The sequence below is a fragment of the Brachyhypopomus gauderio genome, chromosome 10, assembly GCF_052324685.1.
Source record: "Brachyhypopomus gauderio isolate BG-103 chromosome 10, BGAUD_0.2, whole genome shotgun sequence".
Lineage (NCBI taxonomy): Eukaryota > Metazoa > Chordata > Actinopteri > Gymnotiformes > Hypopomidae > Brachyhypopomus > Brachyhypopomus gauderio.
In genome coordinates, this window is record NC_135220.1 from 16,948,299 (window position 1) to 16,962,548 (window position 14,250).

Consider the following 14,250-nt stretch of genomic DNA (forward strand, 5'->3'; position numbering starts at 1 on the left):
GTAGGTGGTGGAGGTGTCTGAGGTGGGGGTGTAGGTGGTGGAGGTGTAGGTGGTGGAGGTGTCTGAGGTGGGGGTGTAGGTGGTGGAGGTGTAGGTGGTGGAGGTGTCTGAGGTGGGGGTGTAGGTGGTGGAGGTGTAGGTGGTGGAGGTGTCTGAGGTGGGGGTGTAGGTGGTGGAGGTGTCTGAGGTGGGGGTGTAGGTGGTGGAGGTGCAGGTGGTGGAAGTGTCTGAGGTGGGGGTGTAGGTGGTGGAGGTGTCTGAGGTGGGGGTGTAGGCGATGGAGGTGCAGGTGGTGGGGGTGTAGGCGGTGGAGGTGTAGGTGGTGGAGGTGTAAAGGACACACTACTCTCTTCTCCTACAGCAGCCTTCAACTCCAGCGCTTTATCCTCGGGGCGACTGGCTTCTTTGATTGAGCGTGACCAGGACCAGTCAAATCCGGCACGCCAATAAACACGCCTTCGACCTGGACAACTGCACTGGAGAGGAGTGGAACGGTGGCAAGAAAAGTAGCCGCATGAGCAGAGGAGCTGTGGGCAACACGTCTGTGGTCGAACCCCATGTGAAGTGCTGACTCTCCATTATCTTCTCCAGTTGGAGCTATACATCAAATTATTTCACACTGCAATAGCTGGTAGCACAAAGGACATTTTAATCTGTCAAAGGCGAAAAAGCTTTTTTATTAAGACTGATACCGATACTGAACTTAAACTATAATAAGGAATCTATGGTATGCAGATTTTCTTTAATTGCAAAGCATCATAAATCTAACAACAAAGGACATTTTTGACCATCGTAGATGACACAGCAGGCTATCTAGATGAACTCCAGTGGTGAAAGGGTATTGATGGATTTATGTGTCATGGAGCACAGACAGAATGGTATCAATAGTCCACAAGTGTCCTTGAACTGATTTTATTAACTACTACATCAAAAGTAGCAGCAGTGAGGATGCCTTCTGTTTTCCTGTTTATGCAAATGAGAAAACACCCCACCCTCTCTGAAGCCACTCCCCCAGGGCGAAGACACGTCCGCCTGCATCTCCCACATGTCTCTCGTCTGTCTGCCGCCTGTCACGAATACAACGGTACTTTCAGACCGGCCTGATCTGAGGATCTCTTTGAAGCACAGAGAGCACTATATGACAGCGTGTCCATTACTGTTGCATAGAATGGCAACAGTTTGTCTCCGAGCAGAAGCTCATTCCTGGAGCTTCCTGAACAAGGCATGCTGGGACGGGAGCACATATGTTCACCACGGGACGTAACCATGGACTTTTTTAATCCAGGCTGATTTCTGCTATGCGTGATTGCTGTGTCAAGCAGTGTGATGCTAACAAACTGTGATATGCGCTCCACATTCTCGCATGTCCAGAGGCAAAAACACCTGCAGAACAGTGGTAGCCCGTGTCTCTTCTGTAACCGTTTGTGTCATGTGTATACCCAGAGGTGTTGTCAGCTCTTTATAGCTAGAATTTCAGTCTAATCTTTGCTAATGAGCCACACAGAACTCTTCAGGACGTCAGGAGACAATCCTAAAGAACACCTGTAAGAAAGAAAGAGACAGTGAGATAGGGATAGAGAGAGAGAGAGAGAGAGAGAGAGAGAGAGAGAGAGATTTGATGTCAGAATCTGAACAGTTATGTCCAGTCAAGATAGCAATGAAACCAGCACGAAGCACTGGGGTCATTGCTAAAAACTTTCTGTACATCTTTTTCTTTGTTTTTTCTTCTTGAGCTGCTAAGGACTTCACTGGTGATATATACAGTATATACATATACACATACATATATAGTATATACCAGTGGGGAACCGTCAGGGCCCTGGCCCTCTACGCCCTCTCAGAGGGCCTAAAATATTCTTAAAACATTATATATATAATTATCCAATTTTATTTTATCTACTTACAGTTTTACAATCGACATCTAAACAATTACAAAAAATATAAGCAAATAAAATATTCAACCGTGTCTATTCAATCTGTGTTGGAAGGTGAGGGGTTAAGTGGAAGCCTGTGAGCCTGTGTCTCCCCCTATCAGGACTTTGATGCCCGCTGTTCGTTTACAGAGGGCCTGGCAGTTATAATTCAGCGCAATACCAGTTTCAAATGACAGTAAAATTGACAAATCATATCTTCCCTCTTAGTGGGCGGGCTTAACTGTATGATACTTTCCGCCCGCTGTGGCGACGCTAGCTGTCGTTAGCGTACCGCCGCTAGCTAGTTTCGATTAATCCCTTTGACGTCCTCATTTACATATTCCGCTTGCGAGAACCACGGAGCTGTGAAACCTTATTTTGTTTGGAAACTTATTTTGCTTAACAAGTTATCTAGTACAAATGTTATTTGAACGCACTTTCTGCGTTTCTAAAGCTATACTGTCGTCTCGGTTTTTTCTTTATTATTTAGTGCAGTTTATTAGGAGAGGAAAAAAATTTTCGGGGGGGGGGGGTGGTGTAGCGGGCCCAGGTTTAATGGTCCCGGTTCGCTACTGGTATATACATATATACATACAGTAAATACATATACACAGTATATACATACAGTAAATACATATATACAGTGTATATTAGGGATGTGGAGATTCACATGTCTGCGATTCGACTGCACCGGTAGATTCAACGTGCATCGGGTTTAATTTGCGGGCGAATTCACGATGCATCGCTTCTAGCCTTTTTGCATCGGCAAATACCATGATTAAATCGGGTCTTTTGTTTTCCAGTATCTATTCCTTATTCTAACATTTTCAGAGGCAACATATTTTTTATTTTTATTGATTTCTTTTTTTTTTCCGAGTCAACATAAATCGTGTCCTCAGGTACTGACGCAAACACGCAGACGTACACAACAAAGATGGAGGGAAACGAGAGCATTAGCAAAGACAAAGATATTTAAGGCACCAAGAAAGACACACAAAACAAACGTGTGGCAATATTTCGGGTTTTTTAAGCGATGTGGGCAACTTGACAAGACGCACGCAATCTGCAAGCAATGCCGTGTGGCTATCAAATACGTTAGTAGCACAACGAACCTGGCGACACACATGAAAAGACGGCACGGTGTGGACATCTCTGCGGCCGCTACCCCCTCGTAAGTCTAGCAGACAGTAGTGTTGCAGATCATAATATTCACTATGTTAATAGAGAGTAAAGTAGAATTGTGCTATTGAGTTAAGAAAACTGATGGGTTAGGCCAATACATCCTCAAACCTCAACTAACTGTATCGAATGATCACTTATCAAACCGAATCCTCATATAATACGTCATATCGTTACCAATCATTTTTGAATCGCATCATATCGTGAACAGGAGTGGTTTGTATCGCATCGTATCGACAAGGGGTTTCAGAGTATCGCAGTTATATCGCATCGGTGGCAGTGTATCGAGATGTGTATCGAATCTAGCTTAGTGGTGAAGATATACATCCCTAGTGTATATATATACAGCATGTTGCTCCAGTCAGATCAGAGACAACATCCATGGCTCTATGCTTAGTGAGACAAATTCTAAAAAGGCAGTTGGCTAATTTATACTTGTAGGTGAGTGGGATTACATGTCAGTGGATAGAGAGATACTACTGTCTGTACTGAGAGATACTACTGTCTGTAGAGAGCATTGATCTCACACCGATTTAAACACCTGCTGAATTCCATTTCCATAAGCTTGTATCGGTGGCACCCTGTAATGTATTCAGGTTGTGGTCCAAATCGTTTAGTTTGCAGAGGTGCTGTTCGCTTCAGTTTGATTTCATAACCTTGAACACGCCTTAATAAGCTCGGCATTCACTAATATAATTTTTGAGTGGGGTGAGCAGGCAATTAATTATACATAAAACAACATAAAAAATAATAAAGTAACAGAAAAGACAACATAAAAGCATGTTGGTTCAACAGATAATTAGGCTTAAAAACAACATAAACCGAGGAAATACTGGTGTTTAGACTCTTGATGTGTGCATACATAAACACACAAGTGGAGAGAGGGAGAGAGAGAGAGCTATATAATAAAGATCAGAGAATCAGATAGACCTTCAGGGTAGACAAACTAAATACATAGTTTCTTAAAACAGGATGTTGTCATCCTACACACTGGAGACATATTCCTTGTGTTATTATCATGTGTTTTATTTTTAGTTCATTCTGTTTTATTACCTCGCAGGCCTGCAGCTGTTCTCTTATCAGGAATTGTTTTAGATTTATGTCCTTTGGTGACTTCAAATATTCAAATTGTCAGGAGTGAAGAACATGCAGAAAAATGTATGAAGTAAAATGTCCAACTGGTGTGTAATGAAAGTATTGATAACAAACAAAGGTGCACTAACTATAACAAAACTGCAGATTCCTGGTTTGCTTCTCACACCTCCGACAACATCGCCATCCTGAGAAGATCCTCACATCTACAAACACCAGAATATTGAGCTCAGCACAGGCACCAAATATAGGACAAACCATTGTTCATCATCTCCAGACTACTAAACACAGCTATTGCGTACTACCCCTGACTTTACTAGAGTTGGACTACTCTAGTGTTGACTATATGACTGTGTGTTTGACTGCTCTGGTGTTGACTATATGACCGTGTGTTTGACTACTCTGGTACTGACTATATGACTGTGTGTTTGACTACTCTGGTGTTGACTATATGACTACTGTGTGTTTGACTACTCTGGTACTGACTATATGACCCTGTGTTTGACTACCCTCATGCTTGTCTCTGTTGGTTGCTGTGTCCCGGTTCTGCCCTGGTTCTGACACTTGCCGGCTCTATAGCTTGCCCTTAGTCCAACAATCCTGTTAACATAATTTCATCTGCAAGTGTCTAACTGGTGTGCACGCATTGCACTGTTCACCAAACAGGTCAACAGTGAGCACCGTAACTACACTATTAAAAATGTATGAGAAGAAGAAATAGACACACACATATCTACAGGCATTTGGGATGGCGGTCTTGAATACATTCATACTTGCTGTTAATGCAAGGCACTGTGTTTATGTTGACATTTATGGTCCTGCATAGAGTGCAGTACTCCACAGAGAGACATTATGCACCATCACGAAGCCACTGAGTGCAGTGCACTCTGTCCCAACAGCATGTGTTCTGGATGAGGATGTACAGCTATCATACATGATAGAGGCCCTGCTGGGTCCATGCAAATTCCTCAGAATAACTGCCAAGAACCACCGAACTACACAGCCACTTAGTTAACCTAATCACAAAAAATAATAATTAAAAAATATTCTGAAGTTCTGAAAAGGCAGAATGGCTTTTGTTTTGAAAGCAGGTTACAGATTATAGTCAAGATGTATTCTATACCAGCACATAATTAGATATCTGTTGAAGCCTAAACTTGGTCCATTTTGTGAAATATAAATGCTGTGGTTCTATTATCTCCTAGGATACTGTGAATGTTTAACAGTCCATTCAGATTCTTCGCCAGTGACAAGGCAGATATGACCAGGAGGCTTCAGGGAGGGACAGACTGTTCGACTTTTAATGCTTTTATGCCAAAACAGCACCATTTATCTGATAGACTCTGAGCCTCAAAAATAATTGAAGTCACAAAATGGCTCGACATATATGTAGTCAGGTTCACTCCTCTCAAGGTTCTTCTTCCTTTGTATGGCATACATGCTCCAGTCTGCCAAGATCTGAGACGTTTGTTTTGCATATACTCAAGAAGAGAAGCAATGAGACTCTTTATGGTGTGACTATCACAGTACTTTCCAATACAAATATTTGATGTAGCTTTGCGCACCAGACATCAGAAGGATTTCCGGCATTGCAGAGATTACATGATAAGGATGATAAGGATCTTCCACAAGATAGCATCTGGAATGTTTTGGAAAGCTTGTGCAAAGCTACAGTACACAAACAGAGCAGGTGCTTTCGGTTACTGGGTTTCCAACCATTCCAGATTACATTGTTGGTCCTCTCAAACTTCAGCAAAGCGAGGGTCTGATCTGGAAGAAAATTTTTTGCAAACAGACATGTCGCTGTGCATGTAAAAGATCTTAATGCCAGCCGATACTACACCGAGGAAGCCTTATCTTAAATGGAAATACGTAAGTGAGATAAAGACTGCTGTGTGCATGCATAACAGCAAGGCAAACACGTACAGAGAGAAAACGCCAGACAAGTGTACGGACTAATGAAAGAAACTGAGAAAGAACATAAGGTGAATTAAAGGCCTTGGGTGATTCACTGCAAGGGAAGCAGTTGTTCTCCAAGTGTAACACACACACACACACCAAGGTGCATACAATGCTGAAGTGATTTTCAGGAGAGGTAAGTTCCCGATGGGCCGCTTATGTTTCAGGTGACTACAGATTTTCACCAACGATGCGTTTATGAATGTTGCAGTGCTGGCCATCCTCCAATCTGTGCTGTTGCTGATTCACAATAATACTTGTTTATGTTGCTGATACACAATAATGCCAACAGAGCTACGGAGCACACAGTGTCAGCCTACCTGTGCAGCCAAGTCCACTGTTACACTAATAATGCAGACCGGTCTCTCCCAGACTGGTACAGGCTGGGTCTGACTGGAATTGTGATAGGTCATTGAATCTTTGCATTCTTTTGACCATGTGAGACACTGACAAGGTGGAAAGGGAAGATTTAAATACACTAACGAGGGGGAAACATGAGACAGGCAGGAACAGGCTAACAGAGGGAATACTAACAAAACAGGCTAACAGAGGGAACGCTAACAAAACAGACTAACAGAAGGAACACTAACAAAACAGGCTAACAGAGGGAATACTAACAAAACAGGCTAACAGAGGGAATACTAACAAAACAGGCTAACAGAGGGAATACTAACAAAACAGACTAACAGAGGGAATACTAACAAAACAGACTAACAGAAGAAACACTAACAAAACAGGCTAACAGAGGGAATACTAACAAAACAGGCTAACAGAGGGAACGCTAACAAAACAGACTAACAGAAGGAACACTAACAAAACAGGCTAACAGAGGGAATACTAACAAAACAGGCTAACAGAGGGAATACTAACAAAACAGACTAACAGAAGAAACACTAACAAAACAGGCTAACAGAGGGAATACTAACAAAACAGACTAACAGAAGGAACACTAACAAAACAGGCTAACAGGGGGAATGCTAACAAAACAGGCTAACAGAGGTAATACTATCAAAACATTCCCTCTGAACATGTACTGCTCATGTTCATTAGTACTGCTTAGAGTTTAGCACCTTCCAGCACCCGATCGTTACCTAAATAAGTGTGATCAGTGTGTTCAGTGTGCTCTGTTGTGGTTTGTGGTCCATTTCATCTTCATGCAGTCAACACATGGAGTATATACAGGCGATTTCCTGAGTGGATTTCTGGATCTTGTGCAGAACGTGTTTCCCAGGAGCTCCACCCCTCACCCGCACACAGACTAGACCCCCATCATCGGAACACACTGCAGATACCACTGACATTCCAGTGTCACTCAGGACACGAGCTTTAGACAGTGGGGAGATAAAGATGGATAATATCAGCTCATCAGCACTGTGGTGGGCAGGGCCGGCGCGGTGGCGGTGACAGATGTAGAGTCATGCGGGTGAACAGGAGACTCCCACTCTTTACCAAAGCCAGCCGTGCGGACAGGCGGGGCAGGTGAGTGGAACTCCCTGATGAAAGATAGGCCTGGAGACAGACAAGAGAGACAGTGACGGGAAGACCTTCATCAAGCAGAAGTCCTTCATTTCTGACTGAAGAAAGACAGACAGGTGCACAGACTGGCAAGCAGGCCACTGTGCTTAGCAGTGTTGGGAGACCCTTTGAAGTCTCATCAGTGTTAAGCTTTTGATACTGCTAATATGGCTACCACGCTCTGTCAGGATTAGTATGACTTCTTTTGACAACACCTGCCTGTGAAGCTGAATCAGAATGAATGTTTTTACATGGGAAGCCAGAAAAGACCGCGATTCAAAAAAATTCCTGCTCCTCTTCTAGAATTCCCAACTAAAGCAAAAACATTCTAGAAGCATTCAAGCTCTCATTAGGAAGAAACAGGCCTGGCACTTCTCAACGTTCTGCAACTGTGTTTATGTTGATTCTGCAGTTCTGCGGGCGGCCGTGTGGAACTGAAGAGCGTCCCCCCCCCCCCCTCTCAGGGGAGGGGCCTGCCGCCAACCCCGCGGCACACCACCCGCACACGCCTCATTATGGAGCTTGCTCCCTACTGTGCTTTCTTCTGCACGAGAAATGAACTCTTTTGTTAAAACCACACAAGGCGCCCCTCAGAGCCATGGCATTTTTTTTTTGCCGCGATTAAAGTTCAGTAAGTTTTAAAATATTCCGCAGTCAATTAGGTGCACGGAGATCCTGGAGTGGGGCACACTGCAGAGTCTCAACACTTCTACACACCTACACGGGGCCTCACAGTGCAGCTCATTCAGACCGGCGGGCAGAAAGACAGACAGACTCACACATTTGCATACACGCAGCACCTTACCCTCTGTACAGCTGCAAATGAAGCATTCATGTCCATGATACACTACTGTGGATAGCTATCCTACATATGGCATATATAATTAGGGGGGGATTGCATGAAAAGCACCATGAATACCGCTTCCTTCAAACCAAGTTTCTATGCAGGGAAAAGCCAAACAACTGAAAGTACACTGGATTTCACTTAGAGAACAAAACACTGCCTTGTATGGATGTCTGTGTGTTTATGTGTGTGTGTTTTTCAGTGTAGATAAAGGTAGACATTAGATAAAAGTCCCTCTATCTTGTCCTATAAATACTGGACAAATTGTGCTGATGTATTCTTAGAGACTGCAAGAGAAAAGTAGCTGATATGCAAATGAACTGGTGAGATAAATAATAATCCAGCTGCAGAGGAGTGGACTCGAACATTTGGCAGCTAGCACTGGTGTAATAGAACAGGACAGCATCCTCCATAAAATGAACCATTTAGCAACCAATAAGCACTTTCATCATGCTCCTGGCACAGCGGTGTTTCTTCATGGAGCCTTCAGGCCTTCATGGCACAAGGGATGGTCACCGGTTCTTCTGGGGTTGCATGAGGCTTGATCATGTTGGCTCGTCCTTGAAAAATAAAACACTTCCACGGACACACTTCAGAAATTGATTTTCTCATCTAGATTAATGCACTATGATCAACCACATTTTGTCAGTGTCAGTATATTATGATTAGAGATAATAGATCTCCCTGGTAAAGCTTCTACGACTATTTGTAGTTATATTGTAATCCATATTGATTTGATTCCTGCTCATATGATTAAGATTGAATCAACTTTAAAACTGATATGGTTGTTAAAATGTTATGTATAGTTGATGCGCTGTTCTCTGAATGATATGCTCCTACCATAAACTAAATGCACTTTTAAAAGAGTACACTTGAATGGAGTCTGACACTGGCTCCCCATAGAGTGTATGTTTTTAATCATGGAAGCTGCTTCTAAATTAGCTCTGCATCCCTGAAAATGCCATATGGTAAATCCCCATTAATACTCAACACTTCTGTACTATGGCTGCTTCATGACTGAACGCTGACAGAATGCAGATGACAATACAGAAGAAGCCACACAGAATATATATTATAGGATACAGAAAACAAAACCCAGCAATATTACTTCTTACACGTGATACACATGACCTCTTCACACATCACCCACACATCATCTATACCTCTCTACTCATCACCCACACCTCCTCACACATCACCCACATCTCCTCACACGTCACCCATACCTCTGAGAAACTCAGAGAAACGCACCTTCACCAGATAATCAGGCTTGTGAGCAGCAAGGAAGTAAGTTCACTCTTCTATCTCTGCAGCTCTGAGATTCCTGGGGCCAGTTCACATGGATTCCTGGTCAGTCCGCACAGTCTCTCTTTTCCAACTGCCTCTAAGCCCGAGGTGATCAAGGCTTTAACAGTCCCCGCTTGCCTGGCTATGTGGTGTTGGGCACTGAAAGAAGATTTAAACCTGTACTGGCTTTAGGGCCTCTGACTCCCACAGAGCAGTGCAGCGGCATGACGGCCTCTGTTAACATCTCGCCAAACGAGGATGAAAAACGACAACCCGGTCACCTGAGAAACGACCCGCTAGTGACTGATAACCATCCGGTGCCTCCACTCCGGGGGAGAGCTATTAATTACCTCACCTGATTGCCATGCTGGTGGAGACTGGGGAGGGGGAGGGGCTTAGGAAGTTCTGATGAGCATTCTCTCTCTCCTGCACAGGCCATCAGGGACTGGAGGAGTGGATCAGAGGAGAGAATCAGAGGTTCACCGGCCTGTGTGGGGTGGACATGCTTCTCCAGCCTTCTCCTACCTCATCTCTGGCTTCTTCCTAATATCTGAACCTCCAGCGGTTCACAGCTGCCATGTCCTTCAGCTCTGGCTAGGCTTTAAAACGGGAACAAATTCAGCAAATATCTCAATAATTCACTGATTATTGCTCCTGATGTACATGGCATGCTGAATACATTTCGGGCTAATTATCAACAGCTCGTCTACTGGAGCTCACAGTGAAAACAAAGACTATAGATTCTGTGCAGACAAATAACTATGCAATGACCCATTTGGTTTCTTTCTTCACATAAAAATCATCACAGTGCGTCCACACTAAATGTCATCAGACACTCGCAGACATGTTCAGGTCCAGTAACTGAATGTTACTGGCTTCGTTCTGTTACCTTTTACTTAGGTCCCCAGATGATCTGGGCCAGTGGCTTGCAAAAAATAAAATATAATGATCGTGCTGTAGGGCTGATGTTCTGTGGATCTGCAGTCATCAGATGTTTCAGGAATTCTGACTTTTCATAAGCTGCAGGATGTAATAATGTACTGAATTAATAATGCTATTTATAGTCATAGGGCATTTACCTCCAATATATAATCATGCTGTATTATTATTTTTCTGCCTTTACTATGTAGAAAGAAGAGGATTTGCAAATAAGAAGAGGCTGTTAAGAAAACTCGATGAGTTCAATGCACCAAAGAGCAATTTGGAAAATAATTGATATTAGCAAGAAAATGACAACAATGCTTTTCAGGACCACTAATGTGAGAGAGAAATAGGCACTGTGTTCTCAAAAATCTAATCATTTAGAGAATTACATCCTCAGAGAATAAAACCCTTCATCTAAACAAATCCTTCATCAAGAGTTTTACATATATTTCTATATTAATATGGGTTCATGTAGCATCCGAGTGTAAGAGTACTGAAAGAGAATCAGATCCTGACTGTACAACACTGATTCTAGTCCAACCAAGTCCAATCTAGTCCAACCTAGTTTATATTTACATGACCCCTGGGTTGTTTATTTATCACAATTTTAAAGCATCTTCAAAAAAAATATATGCAGCCACTCCTTGCCTCTAAAGAATGTTTTAGAGGCAACAAAGATGCTGTGTATAGCAGGGGATTTACGGCTTACATCGAATGAAATATTGATGGTTCTGCAGACAGCAGGGATACACCAACATTCATCTTTTATTATATCAGTAGGCTGTGGGTACAGCGAGCGTGCAACAACTCAATATTACCGAGCTGCTCCTGTTCCTTAACACATTACCCGGCTCAGGACAGAACGCTCACAACCCTGAGCAGATCCCAGCTGAAAACCGGAGCGAAATACATGTGTGTCAGTCTGAACCGGATGAATAAAATATGGTGACACAAGAAAAGAGTCTCCACATACTGACAAATCGAGCAGCCTTCTTGCAACACATAACCCAGTGGTACATAAGTCCAGCAGACCACAGCTGAATGGTGGAACAGCTATGCTGCACAATGCAGGGGTTCTTATTGGATTACTGCCCACGGAGTGCATACTTTCACACTCCAGGAGTACATTTGGTTTTAGTTTGCCTTTGTTTTCATATATGCAGCAAAATTAGCAACCAATCTATGACTTGTGGGGAGACCCGGATGGCACTGAAGTATGATGTACACAGCATTAAATGTCACAGTATTATTCCTTAGTGTTATTGACATAGAGCAAAGGGCTAAAGGTTTTGGCTGATGAAAAATGTGTAATCAAGTATGAGACTGACTGTAACATTTTCAATAGCAAAATTACTGGCTATGACAGCACACAGTATTTTAATGTGTTAATTTTTTTTTTGATTTTTAGATGTTTATATATATATATTTACAAAGATACGCTCATCAAACATGAGATAAATGACCATCCAGGTAATAACTGTGACAGTTACCTGCAGAAGGATTAATTGCCATCATTCACTCATTCTCCTGCATTACTGCCCACTGCTTTAAGTTGCCCACTGCAGGAGATGCCCACTGCTTTGAGTTGCCCACTGCTTTGAGTTGCCCACTGCTTTGAGGTGCCTACTGCTTTGAGTTGCCTACTGCTTTGACATACCTGTGTCAAAACTGTGCCCTAGAAGAATTTCTGAATTTTGAATGCAAAGGGTAGACACACCAAATACTGCAGCAACACTGACCACTGTTATTTGATTCAGACGTCTCTTGTTCATTCACTTTGCATGTCTGTCAAAAATAAACTATTAGCACCTTTGCATTCTTGCAGTATTTTTTCCACACCTGCCAAAAGCTTTTGCACACTACTGTTTTGTAGATATATATATATAGGCTATTTCAATATATTTTGCTACTTTTTGAAATGAAAAATGATAAACATTGCAATTTGTGAATAAAAATTCATATTCATGTCAACCACAAATTTTTGCTGTAGCAATGTGATTTAGTACTAACAAACACAGTTGTCCGTGTGAATTTGAAAGAATCAAAGATCCTCAACAGTTTGGAAGGCAGCATTTAAAAAATCTGGAGTGCAGCCAGATCTATAATTATAAGCAGCCGCCTTAAGTCGTAGGGAGACTGGAGTGGTGGACCCCAGATAATGGGGCTTCTCTGCTAGCCTTTCTGACTTCAGGTCCCCGTGGGAGTCTGTGTCTTCTGCTAGAGTCGCCCTCCTGCGCACTTCAGCTCGCAGAGCCATTTGCCATTATTGATTTATGATCAGTATCGTTGATTCATGCTGTTCTGCAGAGTAAGAGAAGACTGAACAAAGACGTTACACCTCTGTGGTCCATAGAAAGCTTACGGGGCTGGTCTCAATCACACTCACACCCGCATTCTACGGTAGATCTAATTCTTCGGTCACAGTTTTAAAGAAAACTGTGGATCTGTTGGCCTCTTGTTTATTCTGTGTGATCGGTAATTTAATGTCTTTTCGGCCAAGCGCGCACAAAGTGGCAGTGAATGAGCTTGTGTGTAAAGAAGAGAGAAGTTTGCAGAGTTGTATGGGTTTCAGCTCTTCGTATTGAGTTTCCTGGGTGGGATTAGTGTAATGGGGGGCTTAGGGGCGAGCCTTTCCAGGATCAAACTTGATTTAATTGCTTTTCTCTGGGTGAAACTGGAAGCTCTCGCGTGCCCCCCCCCCACCCCCCCTCCCCCCGGGAATGGATTCGGACTGCTCAGGTGTTCCGGTCTTTTTTTTTAAGTATTGTGTCTAAAACTTTTGGCCTGCATTTTGAGTTGATTCTTCTGCCAAAATTCCCAACGCTCATTTGAACGCATCAGGGCAGTGAACGTTACATTTCTTTTGAACTGAAAAGCAGGTGAGGCCAACAGCAGAACCGTGTGTGTGTGTGTGTGTGTGTGTGTGTGTGTATGTGTGTGTGTGTGTGTGTGTGTGTGTGTATGTGTGTGTGTGGGCACATTATAAATGCACAAAAAAATGGACGGTCACTCAGTGGAATAAAAAAATATGTTAACAAGGTGAAAAACAACTGCCAACTAAATCATTTAAGGCTTTATCCCCATGGACATGGAGACGGCGATGCAAGCTTTGAAGTCGGACCTGCTGAGCAACATGGAACAAGTAAAAGACATAACCCCTGGGAGCAAATGACAAGAACACACTGCATCAGAATGCTTATGGTGACATTCTGTCTGTCTGTCCATCACTGACACTGATACGCCTCCTGCCCAATCAGAAGCTGATACTGAATTGCTGAAGCTGCACGTTCTGTATCCCAGTCAATTAGGTTTACAGTCTACAAGGAGATGTGCACGATAAACATGACCCAGCCAGCTTCAGCCTTCAAGAAATCGTTGCGGTTCAGCTGGGTTCAATTTTCCCTGAGCGTTTAGAACTGCGCTGCTGCCAAAATGCTGCCTCTCCTCTCTTGCTTAATGCGCCATCACAGAGCCAGTTTCCCCCAATATCTTACACTAAGGGCCATGCACATGGGGAAGATACGTCTGCAGCATTAA

At 43.1% G+C, this 14,250-nt stretch overlaps 1 long non-coding RNA gene across 1 annotated transcript; it reads right to left on the reverse strand.

The window, feature by feature from the left end:
• Positions 1–896: 896 nt before the first annotated feature.
• LOC143524960 (uncharacterized) lies at positions 897–7,321 on the reverse strand. Its single transcript, XR_013133536.1, has 3 exons — positions 7,235–7,321; positions 4,316–4,390; positions 897–1,542 (listed from the first exon to the last, which is right to left on the reverse strand). It is a non-coding gene; the product is annotated as an uncharacterized LOC143524960 (long non-coding RNA).
• Between the last annotated feature and the right edge of the window lie 6,929 nt (positions 7,322–14,250).